This window comes from Mercurialis annua, linkage group LG2, assembly GCF_937616625.2.
Source record: "Mercurialis annua linkage group LG2, ddMerAnnu1.2, whole genome shotgun sequence".
Classification (NCBI taxonomy): Eukaryota; Viridiplantae; Streptophyta; class Magnoliopsida; order Malpighiales; family Euphorbiaceae; genus Mercurialis; species Mercurialis annua.
Window position 1 is genome coordinate 49,867,901 of NC_065571.1, and position 17,263 is coordinate 49,885,163.

Consider the following 17,263-nt stretch of genomic DNA (forward strand, 5'->3'; position numbering starts at 1 on the left):
AAGAATTCATGGCTGAATAAGAAACAATAATAATTAATCTCTTAATAGTTATCGTACCTTAATCGACAATAATCCCAAAACAATGATGAAGAAAATCCAGCATACAAGCTAAAACGATGAACGGTAATCAAAAGTTAAACTAAACTAATGTAAAACTAATGTCTAATGTGGCGAACTAAGCGAACCCTTCCTTCAATGTCTAATGCGGTATTTATATGTCTTTTGGCTCAGAGAATGACTTTGGGTCGAGTCAAAGTGAAAACCCGGAAGTGCCCTCGAGTTGTGTGGTGTTTGGAGCTGAACATGAACGTTTTTGTCTTTTTAAATCGTAGCATCAGCAAAGTGCACGAACGTGCAAAATGGTTCTTCAGCAAAGTGCACGAACGTGCACTCTCAGACTTAGCCAAATTTTCACTTTTTTCAGCTTTCACAAAAACAGCTTTTCCTTCGACAAAAGTGCACGAACGTGCACTTTTGTGCTTTATGGGAGTGCACGAACGTGCACACCCATACTTAGCCATTTTCTTCATCTTTTTAACTCAAAAACTCCATTTCGTTCGGCATTTTTGCACGTTCATGCACAAGAAAAATGCACGTTCGTGCAACCCAGAAAATAGCCTAAAATCGCCCTTTTTGCTCTCCAACTCCGTTCTGATTAGCTCCGATGTTTGGAAACCTCTGAATTACATCAAAATTGCTCCAATATACGCCATAAGTGCACATTCTATGTGAAATGCTCAAAATGATAATAAGTGTCTAAATAAGCATAAAAAACAGTATAAACATGCAATTACCGTATTGAAAACACACCTAAATATAGGAGTATTTCTACTCCTATCAATTATAATGGTGAACATTGTAGTTCTTTTATTTATATTATAATTCCAGCACAGACATTGTAAATATTTATGCTTACTGATAATATTTTCTCAAAACCTGAGCATTCCATGATATGGACAGATAGTTCCTCTCTTGATATGTAGGCTAGCTCGTAAGCCCTACCTTTCATTACTTTATATGGTCCTTTCTAGTTGGCCCCAAATTTTCCTACTCCGACTTCACCTTTTCCATTGTCAGCCCTCCTCCTAACTAGGTCACCTAATTAGAAACTCATTGCCTTGTCATTCTATATTTGTATGCCTTTATTCTGACTAAAGCTTGTTCCCTTCTTTCTTATAGTAGATCTAGACATATTCTATGGCCATCCTCATATTTTGCCTCATAAAAATATTGTATTATCAAGTTTGGCATTCCAATTTCCACAAGTATCAATGTTTACAACCATATGTAAGGCTAAAAGGTGTTTCCCTAATTTCCCCTCTCATGATGGTACGGTATGACCATAAGACACTATGAAATTCCTTTACCCAACTTCATTTGGCCTCACTGAGCCTTGTTTTTAATCCCTTTAGGATTGTCCTGTTCGACACTTTCGTCATTCCGTATTTATGGATGGGTTACCGAGATAAATCTCAGGTCAATCTTAAAAAAATCCAGAAGTTCTTGCAATCAAATTACTTTCCATTATCTGTAATCAGAACTTTGGGCACCATAAATCTGCATATGACCTTTTGAAAAATAAACCTTTACAACGGGCTTCAATGATATTTGAGAGTGCCTCCATCTCTACCCACTTCGTAAAGTGCTCAACTGTCATTATTATAAATTTTCTTTAGCCAAAGGTATTGGGGAATGTCCCAAGATATCCATTTCCCATATTGCAAACAACCATGGACTTATGAACGGGCACCGTTCTGAGGTTGGAGCATGACTATAATTTTAGTGCATTTGACATTTCTTACATTTTTGAACTAGATCAGTGGCTTGCTTAGCTATGGTAGGCTAGTGATAGCCTTCCAAATTGGCTTGTTAGTCAGCATTTTGCATAATATACGACTTCCGCATAAACCTTCATGAATTTCTTTCAAAATATATTCTCCTTCTTCCACTATCAAGCATCTTAACCATGAGTGAGTAAAAGATTTCATATATAGCACACTATCGATAAATGAATAATGTGGGGCTTGCCAAGTTATTTTATGTGCTGCAACTTTATCCTCATGTAAAGTTCCACCTGTGAGGTATTCTATTATTCCTTGTATCTGATAGGAGTATTTTACTCCTATTTAGAGTGTCGTTTCCGCATGCTTTTATTATGTTTTATCACCGTTTTATGGTATTCTGAATGCCTTATTACATGTTTTAGTATTTCAGGTACTTAGGAGCATTGCGTAAGCATTTTGGTGCAAAAGTTGGAAAAGTCGACAAAAGAGATGCGAAAGCTCATTTACAAGTCTGAAAAGCCGACCCCGCTGCACTAATTGGAAAATTGGAACCAGTTAGAAGCTTCAAATGAATTTGTGTTCTTCATGAAAGTTGAAGTAGACGTCCTAAGCTTTCCAACGGTTCAAGAACCGACTCAATCGGACATTTTTACACAAAGTTATGAAGTTTTGAAGATCGGAGCTCCAACCGCAAAGACAAGCTCGAATCGAGCTCACTTAGAGCTTAAGGGAGCTCGAATCGAGCTCCATCAAACTGAGTTTCAGAATGACAAGCTCGAATCGAGCTCCTCACTTAACCAAGGGAGCTCGAATCGAGCTTAGGCTTGCAAAAGGGGGAAAATCTGATTTCAAATGCAACAAGGCTTGATTTTAATTGCTTTTTTGGGCCAAACACTCTTGTAGTTGATGTTTTCATTTCCTCTTTTGTCTAGTACTATAAAAACAACATTATCTCCAAATTAGGGAGAGAATTGATAGACAACATTTTACATCATTTAGTTCTCTTTGTAGTTGTCTCTTTTAGTTAGGAGTAGAATAGTTTTAGGGTTTTGTGCCTCCATCTTTTCCACCATTATTGTGGTGTTGGAGCTTTATGATTTGTGTTGAACAAGAGTTATCTATTAATACAAGTCTTTATTGTTGATTCAATTCTTCCAAGTAAGTATTTATTCAATATGATTTCCATTTGCTTAGTGGTTATTAGTGATGTTTAGCATGTTTGGCTAAACCCCCATGTTTGGGGGTTGATATGAACTCTTAATTGTTGCTTTGAATGGATTTGTATGTATGACTTGAATAACAAGTTTTAATCATTGTTCTTAATGCTTGTTTTAGATTGATCTCCTAAAGCATGATTAGTGTTTGTTTAATGCATTGAGAGATGGTTAAATAGATAGACATATGTGATTAGAAGTCTAAGTCATAACACCGTGAGAGCGGGTTAGGGATTAGGTAGCCGTTGAGTTGGATTAATCATTGCTTGTTGTTTAATTGATTAGGTTTAGTATCACGAGAGTGAGTTAAGCTTTAATTGGTTGCTCGATAGGTGGTTTTGTTGTTCTTTGAGGCTCGAGAGAGCGGGAACGATGCTTTAGAAACAACTCGGTTCTTGTTGAATGCCATGATGCTCATTTTCATTTGTTGCAATGTTAATTAGCTAGTATCAACCCTCAAACACTTTAATCTTATTGTCTTTAATCCTTTTATCATTTAGTTGTTGATTGTTGTTTGCTTTTATAGTTGAATAGTTGATTGCTTAAGTTTAAATTCCGTAGTTGTTAATCGAGAAACCAATCACTCGTTTGCTATCCGAATTGGAGTTCAAAATCATATTTCATTCTCATTAAACCTCTCATCCCTGTGGGTTCGACAATCCGGACTTATAGTCCACTATATTACAAGTTGGTGAGTAAAATCCCCAACAAGTTTTTGGCGTCGTTGCCGGGGATGAGGTTGTGTTTAATTGATTGAAAGTATTTTGAAATTCGGTCGAGTTAGCCTTATTTTCTGTTTTTACTTTTCTTTTGTTAGTTTGTGTTTTCGTGAATTACGCTTGGTGTTCTTGTTTGTGGTTGTGCAGGAAATTTGTGTTGTGTTGGTTTATCTTCAATATTATTTTTTTATGGTGAATATATTTGGGCAAGAGTAATGGCTTGGAATCTAAATTGTGAGATTTGTGGGGATTTTAGTCATACCGGAGCCGAGTGTCCTACACTCTATTCAAATTGGAATGACCATGTCAATTATGTTGGTGATCAATGGCAAGCTAATGACCCTTATTCCGACATGTATGATCCGGGGTGGCACAACACTCCGAACTATGGTTGGAGCAACAATTGGGAGAACTTCAATGAAAACTTGAACTTCGACTCAAACTATCACCCACATCAAAATCAATGGGACCTCAATTCCAATTTTGGCAATGAAGCACAACAATCACATGGTTTTCAACAAGATGAAATGTTTGATGAATCTAGCAAAATCGACAAGATCATGGAGTTGTTAGATAGAATGGAGGTACATCATGAAATTCAATCTACACATCTTCATAACCTAGAGATACAAGTTGGTCGGTTAGCTAGTGATTTGAAAGAGACAAACCAAGAAGGATTACTAGCCGAAATTGAAGCTACTCCAACACAACACGTTATGGCCATAGATTTGAAAGATGATGGTGCTTTAGTAGAACATCCTCACACAATGGTTCACATAGAGATCGAAAGAGAAAAGTGTGAGGATGTTGAACTTGAAGCTCCAATTTCCAAGCCACTTACTTGTCCCAAGAGCTTAATTGATGAAAGTGGGGAGAAATTTGGTATTACGGTACTCTACGAGGAATTCAACAAATCCTTTGATTATAAAGATCCATTCTTAGAGGGGTTTGATTCCGAGTATGACGGAAATAATACCAAGTATATGAAGATGCTCCATACTCCTCATGTTCATTATTTTAGAGTACAAGCATACTTCATATCACACGAGCTTTATTTGAAAGAGCCAACACGGAAAAAAAGGGAGAAGATGCTACCAAGACGGCTTCCACATGCTAGGTTGTATTTTTAACAACCTTACGCGAAGAGTCTAGCTTTGGACTCCAACTAAAGCGCACTCGGGAGGCAATCCCGAGAGGTTTGATTTCTTTTCATGTCATTTATCTTTTGTTATTTATTTTTAGTGTTTCATTTAGGTTATTTTGCGTTGATTGAAAAAGATTTGATTCTCTAACCCAAACTCATACAATTTTCATATATGTTTAATTTCTTAGCATTGAGGACATTGCATCGAAATGTGTGAGGAGGGTTGGAAAATTGAATGTAGTTGCGTAGGATTGTTTGTTTTTAATGTTGTTTTCCTTTGTTTATTTGTAGTTTGTTTGTGTGCTTTTGATGTTTTCTTAGGAGAATTTTGGTCAAATCTTGAGCATACCCCTTAGCTTAATTTTGTAGCATGTTAACTAAGTTGATCAAGTACTTGCATTATATCAAATGTCATGTTCTAATTAATGAATAGTTGAATGGTGCTTCTTGTTTTAACAATTGTTGTTGATGCTTGCTTAGTGAAATGCCAATTATATGACATAGGTTGATAAGATTAGGGTGAAGTCACTTGTTAGCAACTTTTGACCCTAAATGCATGATCAATGAGCTTGATGCGGAAATATGGTGTGTATGTAGTAAAATTGTTGAATCCTAGGAAATTGGGCATACGTGGCATGATTGTTGTAGTTCTAGCATTGGTAAAAACACACCTAATTCTTGAATTTTCGAGCCTATATTTTTTGTTGTGTTTTGCATGTTTTAGTCCTAGAATTTGCTCCTATGTCCGGGCAAGATTGCATTGTTGAGTTTTTTTTGGCAATTAGGTGATAATGGCAATTAGGATTACACACTTCTTCAACCCACTCAAAAAGCCTACCCTTTTACCTTTAGATAATACAATTTGAGCCTTCACCAAAGTTTTTGTTTTAAACCACAATTTTCACACAAATCAACCTTTTTAAAATTTACCTCTTAAAAATCCCAAAATTTGACTTGATTAACTCACATAAAAATAGATGAAAACTCTAGCTTGATGAATCAATGGAGTTGTGAACTTAAGCTTACAAGAAGAAATGCCTTAGAAAAGAAAAACAAGAAAAAGAAAACAAAAGAAAAAGAGAAAAATTGAAGAAAAGAAAAGAAGGAAAAAGAATAAATAAAGGCATGAAAAAAGCTCTCATTTGTTAAAAAGTTCACTTGTATGTAAATTTCCAAGCTAGACCAAGTAAAAAAGAGTGAATTTGTTATTCAAGTCAAGGTTTTAGCCAAATCTATCTTTTTACCAACCCATAACCCTTAGCCCCGTTACAACCCTTAAAAGTCCATTTGATAATTGCCGGAAACCGAACTAAGTAGTGGAGTCCGGAATTTGAGCAAGCCTATGGTGACTATTGCATGTGTTCTTTGTACACCCTTTGTTATCTTGAGCGAGTGAAATCTAGTGAGGTATACGCCATTGCTCGAAGTAGAACATTTATGTCATGTTGTGCCCAACGTATCTTGAATCCGATTTGTATACACGTCCCGTATAAGATAGCGAGTTGTATTGTTGAATGGGTTGATAAGCATCTTTCCGTGATTGTAATCTTGATAATATCAACTTATGTCATTGACATTGAATTTCTCACTTGTTTGCATCACCCTTAGTTGTTAGGTCGGGAATCATTCATTAGGTTATTCATTAGTTGGAATATTGTGTGCGACATATATGCGGGTTTGAGGTTATTAGCTAGCATGCGTCTCCGAGTAAGATTCATTTCTTGCTTGAGGACAAGCAAAGGTTTGTGTGAGGAGGTTTGATAGGAGTATTTTACTCCTATTTAGAGTGTCGTTTCCGCATGCTTTTATTATGTTTTATCACCGTTTTATGGTATTCTGAATGCCTTATTACGTGTTTTAGTATTTCAGGTACTTAGGAGCATTGTGTAAGCATTTTGGTGCAAAAGTTGGAAAAGTCGACAAAAGAGATGCGAAAGCTCATTTACAAGTCTGAAAAGCCGACCCCGCTGCACTAATTGGAAAATTGGAACCAGTTAGAAGCTTCAAATGAATTTGTGTTCTTCATGAAAGTTGAAGTAGACGTCCTAAGCTTTCCAACGGTTCAAGAACCGACTCAATCGGACATTTTTACACAAAGTTATGAAGTTTTGAAGATCGGAGCTCCAACCGCAAAGACAAGCTCGAATCGAGCTCACTTAGAGCTTAAGGGAGCTCGAATCGAGCTCCATCAAACTGAGTTTCAGAATGACAAGCTCGAATCGAGCTCCTCACTTAACCAAGGGAGCTCGAATCGAGCTTAGGCTTGCAAAAGGGGGAAAATCTGATTTCAAATGCAACAAGGCTTGATTTTAATTGCTTTTTTGGGCCAAACACTCTTGTAGTTGATGTTTTCATTTCCTCTTTTGTCTAGTACTATAAAAACAACATTATCTCCAAATTAGGGAGAGAATTGATAGACAACATTTTACATCATTTAGTTCTCTTTGTAGTTGTCTCTTTTAGTTAGGAGTAGAATAGTTTTAGGGTTTTGTGCCTCCATCTTTTCCACCATTATTGTGGTGTTGGAGCTTTATGATTTGTGTTGAACAAGAGTTATCTATTAATACAAGTCTTTATTGTTGATTCAATTCTTCCAAGTAAGTATTTATTCAATATGATTTCCATTTGCTTAGTGGTTATTAGTGATGTTTAGCATGTTTGGCTAAACCCCCATGTTTGGGGGTTGATATGAACTCTTAATTGTTGCTTTGAATGGATTTGTATGTATGACTTGAATAACAAGTTTTAATCATTGTTCTTAATGCTTGTTTTAGATTGATCTCCTAAAGCATGATTAGTGTTTGTTTAATGCATTGAGAGATGGTTAAATAGATAGACATATGTGATTAGAAGTCTAAGTCATAACACCGTGAGAGCGGGTTAGGGATTAGGTAGCCGTTGAGTTGGATTAATCATTGCTTGTTGTTTAATTGATTAGGTTTAGTATCACGAGAGTGAGTTAAGCTTTAATTGGTTGCTCGATAGGTGGTTTTGTTGTTCTTTGAGGCTCGAGAGAGCAGGAACGATGCTTTAGAAACAACTCGGTTCTTGTTGAATGCCATGATGTTCATTTTCATTTGTTGCAATGTTAATTAGCTAGTATCAACCCTCAAACACTTTAATCTTATTGTCTTTAATCCTTTTATCATTTAGTTGTTGATTGTTGTTTGCTTTTATAGTTGAATAGTTGATTGCTTAAGTTTAAATTCCGTAGTTGTTAATCGAGAAACCAATCACTCGTTTGCTATCCGAATTGGAGTTCAAAATCATATTTCATTCTCATTAAACCTCTCATCCCTGTGGGTTCGACAACCCGGACTTATAGTCCACTCTATTACAAGTTGGTGAGTAAAATTGCCAACAGTATCCAATTATCCAAAGGCTGGAGTAAAAAGATAGTTCAGGTTGTCCACACTCGAAGTGGGTTATAAAGAGAATTATACCCCGGACAGACTTTCTCATGAGGTTGTTGCCTTAGCAAGAATATCTGCCTCGTCATTCTCACAACGATGATCTGCACTATTTCCTATTGCTTTATGCTTCCTCTACTTTATTCGAGAACTGATTTGCTCTATCCATATATTTCCTCATCTCAGCGTCTCTAATTTCATATACTCCCAAAATTTGGCTGTCCACAAAATGTGAATCACTTCTGATTGTAACAAATCTGTTCGTTACAATACTGATCATCCTCAAACTCGCCAATAGGCTTCGTACTCCGCGACATTATTGAACGCTGAGAAGCCAAATTTACAGAGCTTTTCAATTCAAGCCCATGTGGTCATCGCATGACTATTCTCGCTCCTGATCGTTCCAAATTGGACGCCCCATCGACACTTTAATTCCATCTTAGTAACTTCTCATCCCTTCCTCTGATTATTCATGGACTGTTGTTTCCACCAAAACGTCTGCCAACACATGAGATTTTAGTGTCGGTCTAGGTTCATTATCGAATATCAAATCCTCTCAACTGGACCGACCATGAAATAAGTCGACCATATATTTATGGCCTCTACAGAGCTTTCCTTAGTGGTTGGTTTGTGCGAACCACAATGACATGTGCTTCAAAATATCTCCTCAGTTTTTTCGATGCGGATTCCAAAGCTAGAGCAAACTTCTCAATCTTTGGGCATCTGGTTTCTGCACCTTTCAATACCTTGCCAGTGTAGTACACCGGCCTCTACTCTTTCTGATCTTCATTTACCAATATTATTGTACTAGTGTATGTTGTCATTGCCATGTACAAATACAAGTACTCTCCTGGTTCCAGTATGCTCAAAAGTGGTGCTGTTGCCAAATACAATTTCAGCTCCTCAAAAGCTTTTTGACATTCCTCAGTCTAATTGAAGTTCTTTGTGTTCTTTAGGATTTTGAAAAACGGTAAGCAACGCTTGGCTGAGCAGGACATAAAGCGTCCTAAAGCTGTAACCCCATTCAGCTTTTGTACGTCTCTAACGGTTTTTGGAGCTTGCATATTCATAATACCCTCAATCTTTCCAGATTTACTTCTATTCCCTTTTGAGATATCTTGTTCCCCAGAAACTTTCCAGCTATAACCTCGATAGCGCACTTCTCATTTTAACTTCTCAAAGACCTCAGCTAAATCCTGAGCATGATCTTCCATTCTCCTTAATTTTATCACTACGTCATTAATGTAAACTTCCACATTCTTTCTCAATTAATTAGCATATAAAATTTAACAATATCTGGTAAGTTGCACCAGCATTTTTCAAGCCAAAAGGCATTTGCGTGTAACAGTATGTTCCCAAATCAGTAATGAATGAGGTTTTCTCCTCGTCATCTTTGTGCATTGGTATTTGATGAAACCCTTGTGATGCATCTATAAATGCAAATACTTCTTAACTATTGTGGAGTACACCAATTAATCGATATTCAGTAGTGGATAACTATCTTTTGGTGTTGCTTTGTTCTAATCAGTAAAATTGATACACAACCTGAACTTTCCACTAGCCTTGGTTACCATAACCATGTTTGATAACCAATCTGGGTAAAGTACTTTCCTGATAAATCCTACTTCTAACAACTTTCCTACTTCATCATGTATTGTTATATGTTTCTCCGCAGAGAAAACTCTTTTCTTCTCCCTAGCAGACTTATAAGATAGATCAATATTCAGCTTATGAAAGTAATTTTGAGATCTATTCCCACAATCTCATTTGGGCGGCTAGCAAATTCCTTGCTATTTGTCTCTTGTTTGGTTATAATTGTTGCCCTGTATTTCTCTAGTATGCATGCCCCCAACTTTACTGTTTTAGGGTCATCCCCCCTCAAGATCACCAATTCCAGTTTTTCATGGGGTGTATATTTTGCATTAGTTTCCTCCTCATCCACAAATTCAGGCGATTTTGCTGTGAATATTTCCGTTAATTTCCAATCGAGACCAAATAACAAGATCAACCTTCTTCCTGCTTTCCTCTAATTATTCTTGTATCTATTTTAGTTGGTATTTTCATTACCAAATATTTTACACAAGTGACAGCTCTTGTCTCATATAACATTGGCCTACCCAAAATAGCATTGTAGGGTGGAAAAATATTAATAATGGTGAAAAACAAGTTTACCTTCTGTTTGATTCCTTCAAGGTTCCGATCGGATCTCCTAGTAATTTCCGCTCTTCCCCTAACTCCACAGTTAGTTCCATCTTTCCTCTAGGGTAAACATGTTTTCTATGATTCCCAAGATCGGAGTGTTCTTGGGTCGTAATCTTTTATGTGTTCCTCCAATTCCCACATAAACCTTCCAAGATAAGAGGTTAATCGAGCTACCTTAATCAACAAGGATTTTCCATACCCAAAAGTTTTCCATTGTAGCTAATATTACTAAAGCATCTTGATGTGGTTGTTTTATTTCTTTCCTTCCATTAATTGTGAAAGTTATTGTTTTTAACGTATCTGTGTGTGCCAAGTCTGCACAACACTCATGTTTCTTCCTTCTTTTCGCTCCATAATTTGTCCAAACAGAGCTTTCCAAAACATAGTAAATCCCATGTGATACATTATAGCCTTCTAAGTTTATCTTTTTAGTTCGCTCAACAAAATCAATTTCTTGAATATGATTTCCAAATTTGGATAAGTTCCGATAAGCATTCTTTCTAACTCTTTCCTTCTTGATAAAAATGGGTGTTTTCCAATCAAATAAGGAATAAATTTCCCACAGACAGCACAAGTGATAAATCAGTGAAAGTAAGGGGTTCCGGAACTTGAGAGCAAAGGACACGATTAGAAAGAACGTCGGAAGGGATTTTTCGGATGCTCACTTCGACGCTTAAATAAGTATTTGGCAAAGAAGAAAAGCATAGTAAGAAGAGAAAGATTAGAGATAAAAAGGAGTACCTTAGAATTTAAGGATAAACTGGTTTATATAATATATTCTTTTTCTTCATCGTGCTTCTTGTGGCGAGATGTCCTTCTATACTATATGATGATCTTGCTTTTTTTATTATTTTGATATTCAAAGTGCGGCTGGCGCGGAATGTATATTTTTTCTTGTCAGAAAATCTTAATAGTTCTCTTGACTAATCTGGTATTTCTTTCTCCTTATATTAATTTATGTCCTTTATACCTTAATCGCGGTGATCTTATAAGAAATGTGAATCGGGATGAGATAAAAGGCAATCACGGCATATATAGAAGAAGCTCCATTTGGGATGAACTTCTCGTGGGCCGTATGGGCCTGATTATTTCTATTTTACTATAGTTGGTCACATATGTATCCTCTGAGACTGCTTCGCATACTAAATTATCAATGTTTTAAAAGAAATTTAAATTGCCTAACGCTCAAGTACCAATAAAATCACACTAATGACTAGTTACAACTTGTTTCCTCTTATCATAAAAGAAAATAGAAATAACAATTCTAATTGTATTTATATATGAAGCAATTAATTAAATACAATTAGAATTGGTGTGATTTTTGTAAGAAGAGGCAACAAGTTATTTAACGATAATCGATTAAAAATAATTGATATTTTGCTTACATCACCTTCTGCCTTGCATGTTTTTCTTTTTGAAAAAAACTTTCCATGTTTTATTTAATTTGTTTCTCCACTTTCTGTTCTTCTAAATCAATTCTTAAATTTTATGTAAATTTTACAATTGGTCTCACGCGAAAATATTTCTTATATACATATTTATCATTAATATGACAATAACGAAATATGCATGTTTCTTTAATTAATTTTAATTTTTAAAATGTCTATTTTTCTTGTATAATATTTATATTCACTGCATCTTAAATACATTTATATTGTTGTTAGGCATTAGAGGTGTGCAATATTCAGATAAAACCGAATTAACCGAGCAAACCAAAATCAAAATCTTAAGTCGGTTTGATTTTCAGTTAATTCAGTCTGGTTATGATATGAATTTTAAAAATTTCAGTTATTTTGGTTAGGTTCGGTTTTCATAATGATTTTTTTTGAATTAATCAAACCGACCATATTAACCGAATTATATATATAAATCATGTTGTTTTTGCAGTTTAAAGAAAAATTGAGGTATTTTTATAATTTTTTAAGATTAGATAGTAATTATCTCTGAAGTTGTATAATAATTATAAATTAATACTAAAATTAATTTATTTTATTTTTAACAATTAATTGTAAAAAAGTTGATTATTCGGTCAATCAAACCGACCGAAAAAATGCTATTTCAGTCAGTTTCAGGATAATTTGATTTCAATTAAATTATAAAGATCATATATTTTTTATTTTAATTATTTTGATTTTTAGTTCAGTTTAGGACCGAACCGACTACTACACACTCCTAATAGAGATGTAAATAAGTATAGTTGAATTTTAACTGAGCTCGAACTTGAATTTATATGTGTTATATAAGCTTGAATTCGTGATCGAACTAGTTTAAATCACAAGCTGGGTCGGACAGGTATACATTCCTTTTTCTTCACTATTTTGACCGACATGAAAATGTCATTATTAATATAACATCATAAACAAAAATCATTAAAAGTATATAACTATCTCAAAATGAAAATGAAAATGAAATTTGTAGTGGCATAAAGAGATTATTCGGGTCCCTCAAATGCTTTACATCATTTCTCCAATAATTCGTTCCATAATCCCATAATGCAAAACTTGTTTGCCCATCATTTTCTCACAAGTTGACAACAACAGCAATGAATAAATTTAGGACAGGTCACAAGTGTAATTGTCTAAAATCTAAATGTCTGTCGATTGGGAAATACATTTCTACTCCCACATTCCATCTAAAATTAACAGTTTTAATAATAACCTATTAATTCATTTGTAATGATACTCTTTAAATTAAAAAAAATATTTAAAATATATATTTAAAATATTTCTTAATTTTATTTTATTTATAATTATTAAATAATATTAATTAATTACGAGTACTGGCAAAACGAATTTTAACGTTTCAACTTTTTAGCTATTTAATCTAAATTACAACCATTCTCTTTTTTGCATTTTCTAATTCATTTTTAATATGGCCATTTTTTGCATGTATGATTGCGGAAATTATCCTACATATCTCATATGGATTGAGATTCCCTTATGTTTATTTGAACATGAGGATCATGTTCACACACCATTCATTGTAAAATGAATGGTGTAAATTAGCTTGACCAAAATTGAACTTTTTTGATCCACACCATTTATTCTATAATGAATGGTGTGTTCAAATGAACATGAAGGACCTAATCCCACATATACAATGACAAATCAGTTGTTAATAAAGCCACATCACTCTTAAAAAAAGCCTCAATTAGCACCCTCCACTTTACAGCTAATCTTTAAAATAAAAAGTGTTTTTTTTTTCATTTTAGCCATCTTCCACCGGTTATATCTGTAAAATTTAAAAAAAAATGAAAATTAAACCCGATAACTTAACATGAATTGGCAATTTACGTTAACATGTGCTATTTGATTCACAAATTCACTTAAGAAAATAAAAATAAGTTATTAATTGTTTCGTCAATAAAATACAATGCTCGATCAAATTTTTTCAACACTCGCAAAATTATTTTTGACATCAGTAGCCATAACATCTCATTTTACCACAAGCTGACAAACCTTTCATAAAAAAAAGACCACATACTTTTTATAAGAAAAGGACAAGAAATTTTTCATAAATAATGGACAACAATAATAAAGAACAACATTAATAATTTATTATAGTCCATTAATTTTTATTGTTCAAAGGTCTTTAATATATTTTATTCTTAATTTGTGATAATTGGATTTGATATGCATTTTGTCGATAATTTAAGTCCAATAAAGAAAAAAATGAAAAACATTGATTATTTATTAAAATTTTATAAAACTAAAGCAATATAGAAAAAGAGATGACTACTGACACGATAATATTAAACCGTTAGCGGTGGTCAAAGAAGAATGAGGAAATTAGGCCCTGCACTGTGTCAACCCATTTTAATTTGACTAATACGGTTTGTTTAGTCCGTGTTGACAAATACTTTAACACTTTGCAGACATAATTTTATATTCTGAAATTACGGTTTCAATTTATTTTGCTCCACTGCTTAATTAATTAGATACATGAGAAGACATAGAACGCGCCGCGCTAGGAAGCCAAAGAAGGAAGCAGTTCCATCGCTGCTAAAAGTAGAAGACTTAGAGATTTTAGATCTGAGAGGATTTTGGTGAATGGCGCACGAAGAAATGGCGGTGGTGGTGCAAAGTTTGTTTCTTGAAAGTAAACAGGTGGTGGTGCAAAGTTTGGTTCTTGAAAATAAGCAGGTGGTGGCGGCGGTGGAAACTGATTCAAAAATCTATTTGCTTAATTTGATTAAGTTGTGAATGATGCAAGGGAGGAAGGGAAGTGTGGAAGATAATGAATTGTTCAATTATCTTTTTAATTTATAGGTTTCAAAATAATATTTATATGTAGCTATAAATAGGAATTATAATTGCAGTTATGTAATGTTTAAGTGCCTACAAATTGTTATGCTTGATAATGGACAATGTTATTTTGGATGATAATTTTCAACCTCGACTGAGATTTCCTATTTTTATTTTTCACAAATCGCCTTTATTAGCGATCAATGCATGAAGATCCCAACTTGGCTACATGTTTGACATTCAAATTAACTGAAGTTGTACATATTCAAAACGATATAAATTTTAAGAGTTGATATATAAATTTTTATATTATTAACTGAAGTTGTATATAGCGTTAAATTTTTATATTATTTTCTATTTATAAATTTTAAGAGTTGATTTATTTTTTAGTAAAACGATAGTAAACTGTTAGTCTATAGTTAGTAAATTAATCTATCTTTTAGTAAGCTGATAGAAAACTGTTAGTAAACGATTAATAAATTAACTATACTTTATATTTGATAGATTAACTATATTTTTTTAAAAAAAAACTAGTAAACTGTTAATAAACGTATGGTAAATTAACTTATTTTTTAGTAAACTGATAGTAAAGGGTTAATAAATTAACTATACGGTTAAAAAATAAATTAATAGTAAATTTAATTTTTAAGTAAACCGTTAGTAAACAGTTAGTAAATTGATAGCAAACTTTTTGTTGGTAAACCGATAGGAGATTTACCGCATTTTTATAAATAAAAACCGTTAGTAAACTGTTAGTAAACCGTTAGTAAATTTTTTGTTTGTAAACCGTTGGTAAACTGTTAGTAACCCGATAGTAAATTTACTGATTTTTTAAAATAAAAAACCGTATTTTTCAACTCAAAAAGTGTAATTTCGCAAATTTTAAAAGTCAAACCGTAAAAATCAACCTAAACTAGTCAAACCGTATTTTTCAAAATATTTATACACAGTATGGGTATTTTTGAAAAACTCTCAAGAAGAATTAGTAGGATAAATATAGCCCGTTGGATTTTTAGTTGATGTATGTGCTCTTTCAAGCCCAGCAGCCCAAGGATATTAGATCATAATGGGCTTAACGCTTTAAAGAATGAGAAAATTAGGAAAAATACTCTCTTTTTGAAAATAATATGATTTCCTACCTCAATAAGGAAAAGATAAAGAAAATACCTCACCCTTTTAATATATTTATTTTTTTACTCTAAAACATATTTATATTATAATTATACCTACTCCTTATTATTATTTTACTCTAAGCAACACCTGTCATTTTTCTTCTTTTTTTCTCTCTCCTTCTCTCTTTCTACTCTCCTTCTTCTCTCCTTCTTTCTTTCTTCTTCTTCTCTGGTTCATTTTTCTTCACCATTTTTTTCTTCTTCTTTTATTTATTTCTTCTTTTCTTTTCTATTTTTATTCTGTTTTCTTCGTTGTTTCTCTGTCGCCCCGCCATCGTTTCGTCGTCCTTTCATATTTGATTTTAGCGATTTTTTTCTTAATTCGTGGTGATAAATACGATTTATTTTAATTTTCAGATCTAAATAAATTAATCTTGAATTTTTTCAACTTTAGATCTAAAAATCTGCATAAGAAACAATGTTATGATGAAAATAATGAGTTTCTGCACCAAAAATAAACGATTTTTGCAAAAAAAAACAGCATCTGATTATCATATAATTATCACTGCATTATCATATAATTATCATAAAACTGAAGAGAAATAATTTTTTTTATAAAAAAAACGTCTGATTATCATATGATTATCACGTTGTTATCATAACATTATTATATAACACAACAGTATGATAAATAGATGATAATGAAGTATGATAAGGTTATGATAATTGGATGATAACGTACGTGAAAATATAATTACAAAAAAATTCATGATATCAGAGATAATCAGATGATAATTAAATAATGCAGTTATGATAATAGTATGATAATATGATATCTATATGAAAAAAAATACATAAACATTATGATAACGAGATGATAATGTGAAGATAATAGTATGATAAGATTCTTATTGATAATAAAATAATAATAGTATGATAATGTGATACTTGCTTGAAAAAAAATTATACAAAAATTATGATAACAATCTGCTATATATGATACTAATAATGACATAATAATAAGATGACAATGCAATATGATAAATTGATAATTATATGATACGGTGAAATTGTATAATCATGTGATAATGTAATATTGTGATAATTATATGATAATATGATACTAGACAATAATGAAGTATGATAAGATTATGATAATTGGATGATAACGTACGTGAAAATATAATTTCAAAATCAAGTCATGATATCAGTGATAACCAGATGATAATTAAATAATAAAGTTATGATAATATGATACCTATATAGAAAAATTACATAAAAATTATGATAACTAGATGATAATGAAGTATGATGAGGTTATGATAATTGGATGATAACGTACGTGATAATTACAAAAAAAAAATATGATAACGTACGTGATAATTACAAAAAAAACATGATATCAGTGATAACCAGATGATAATTAAATAATAA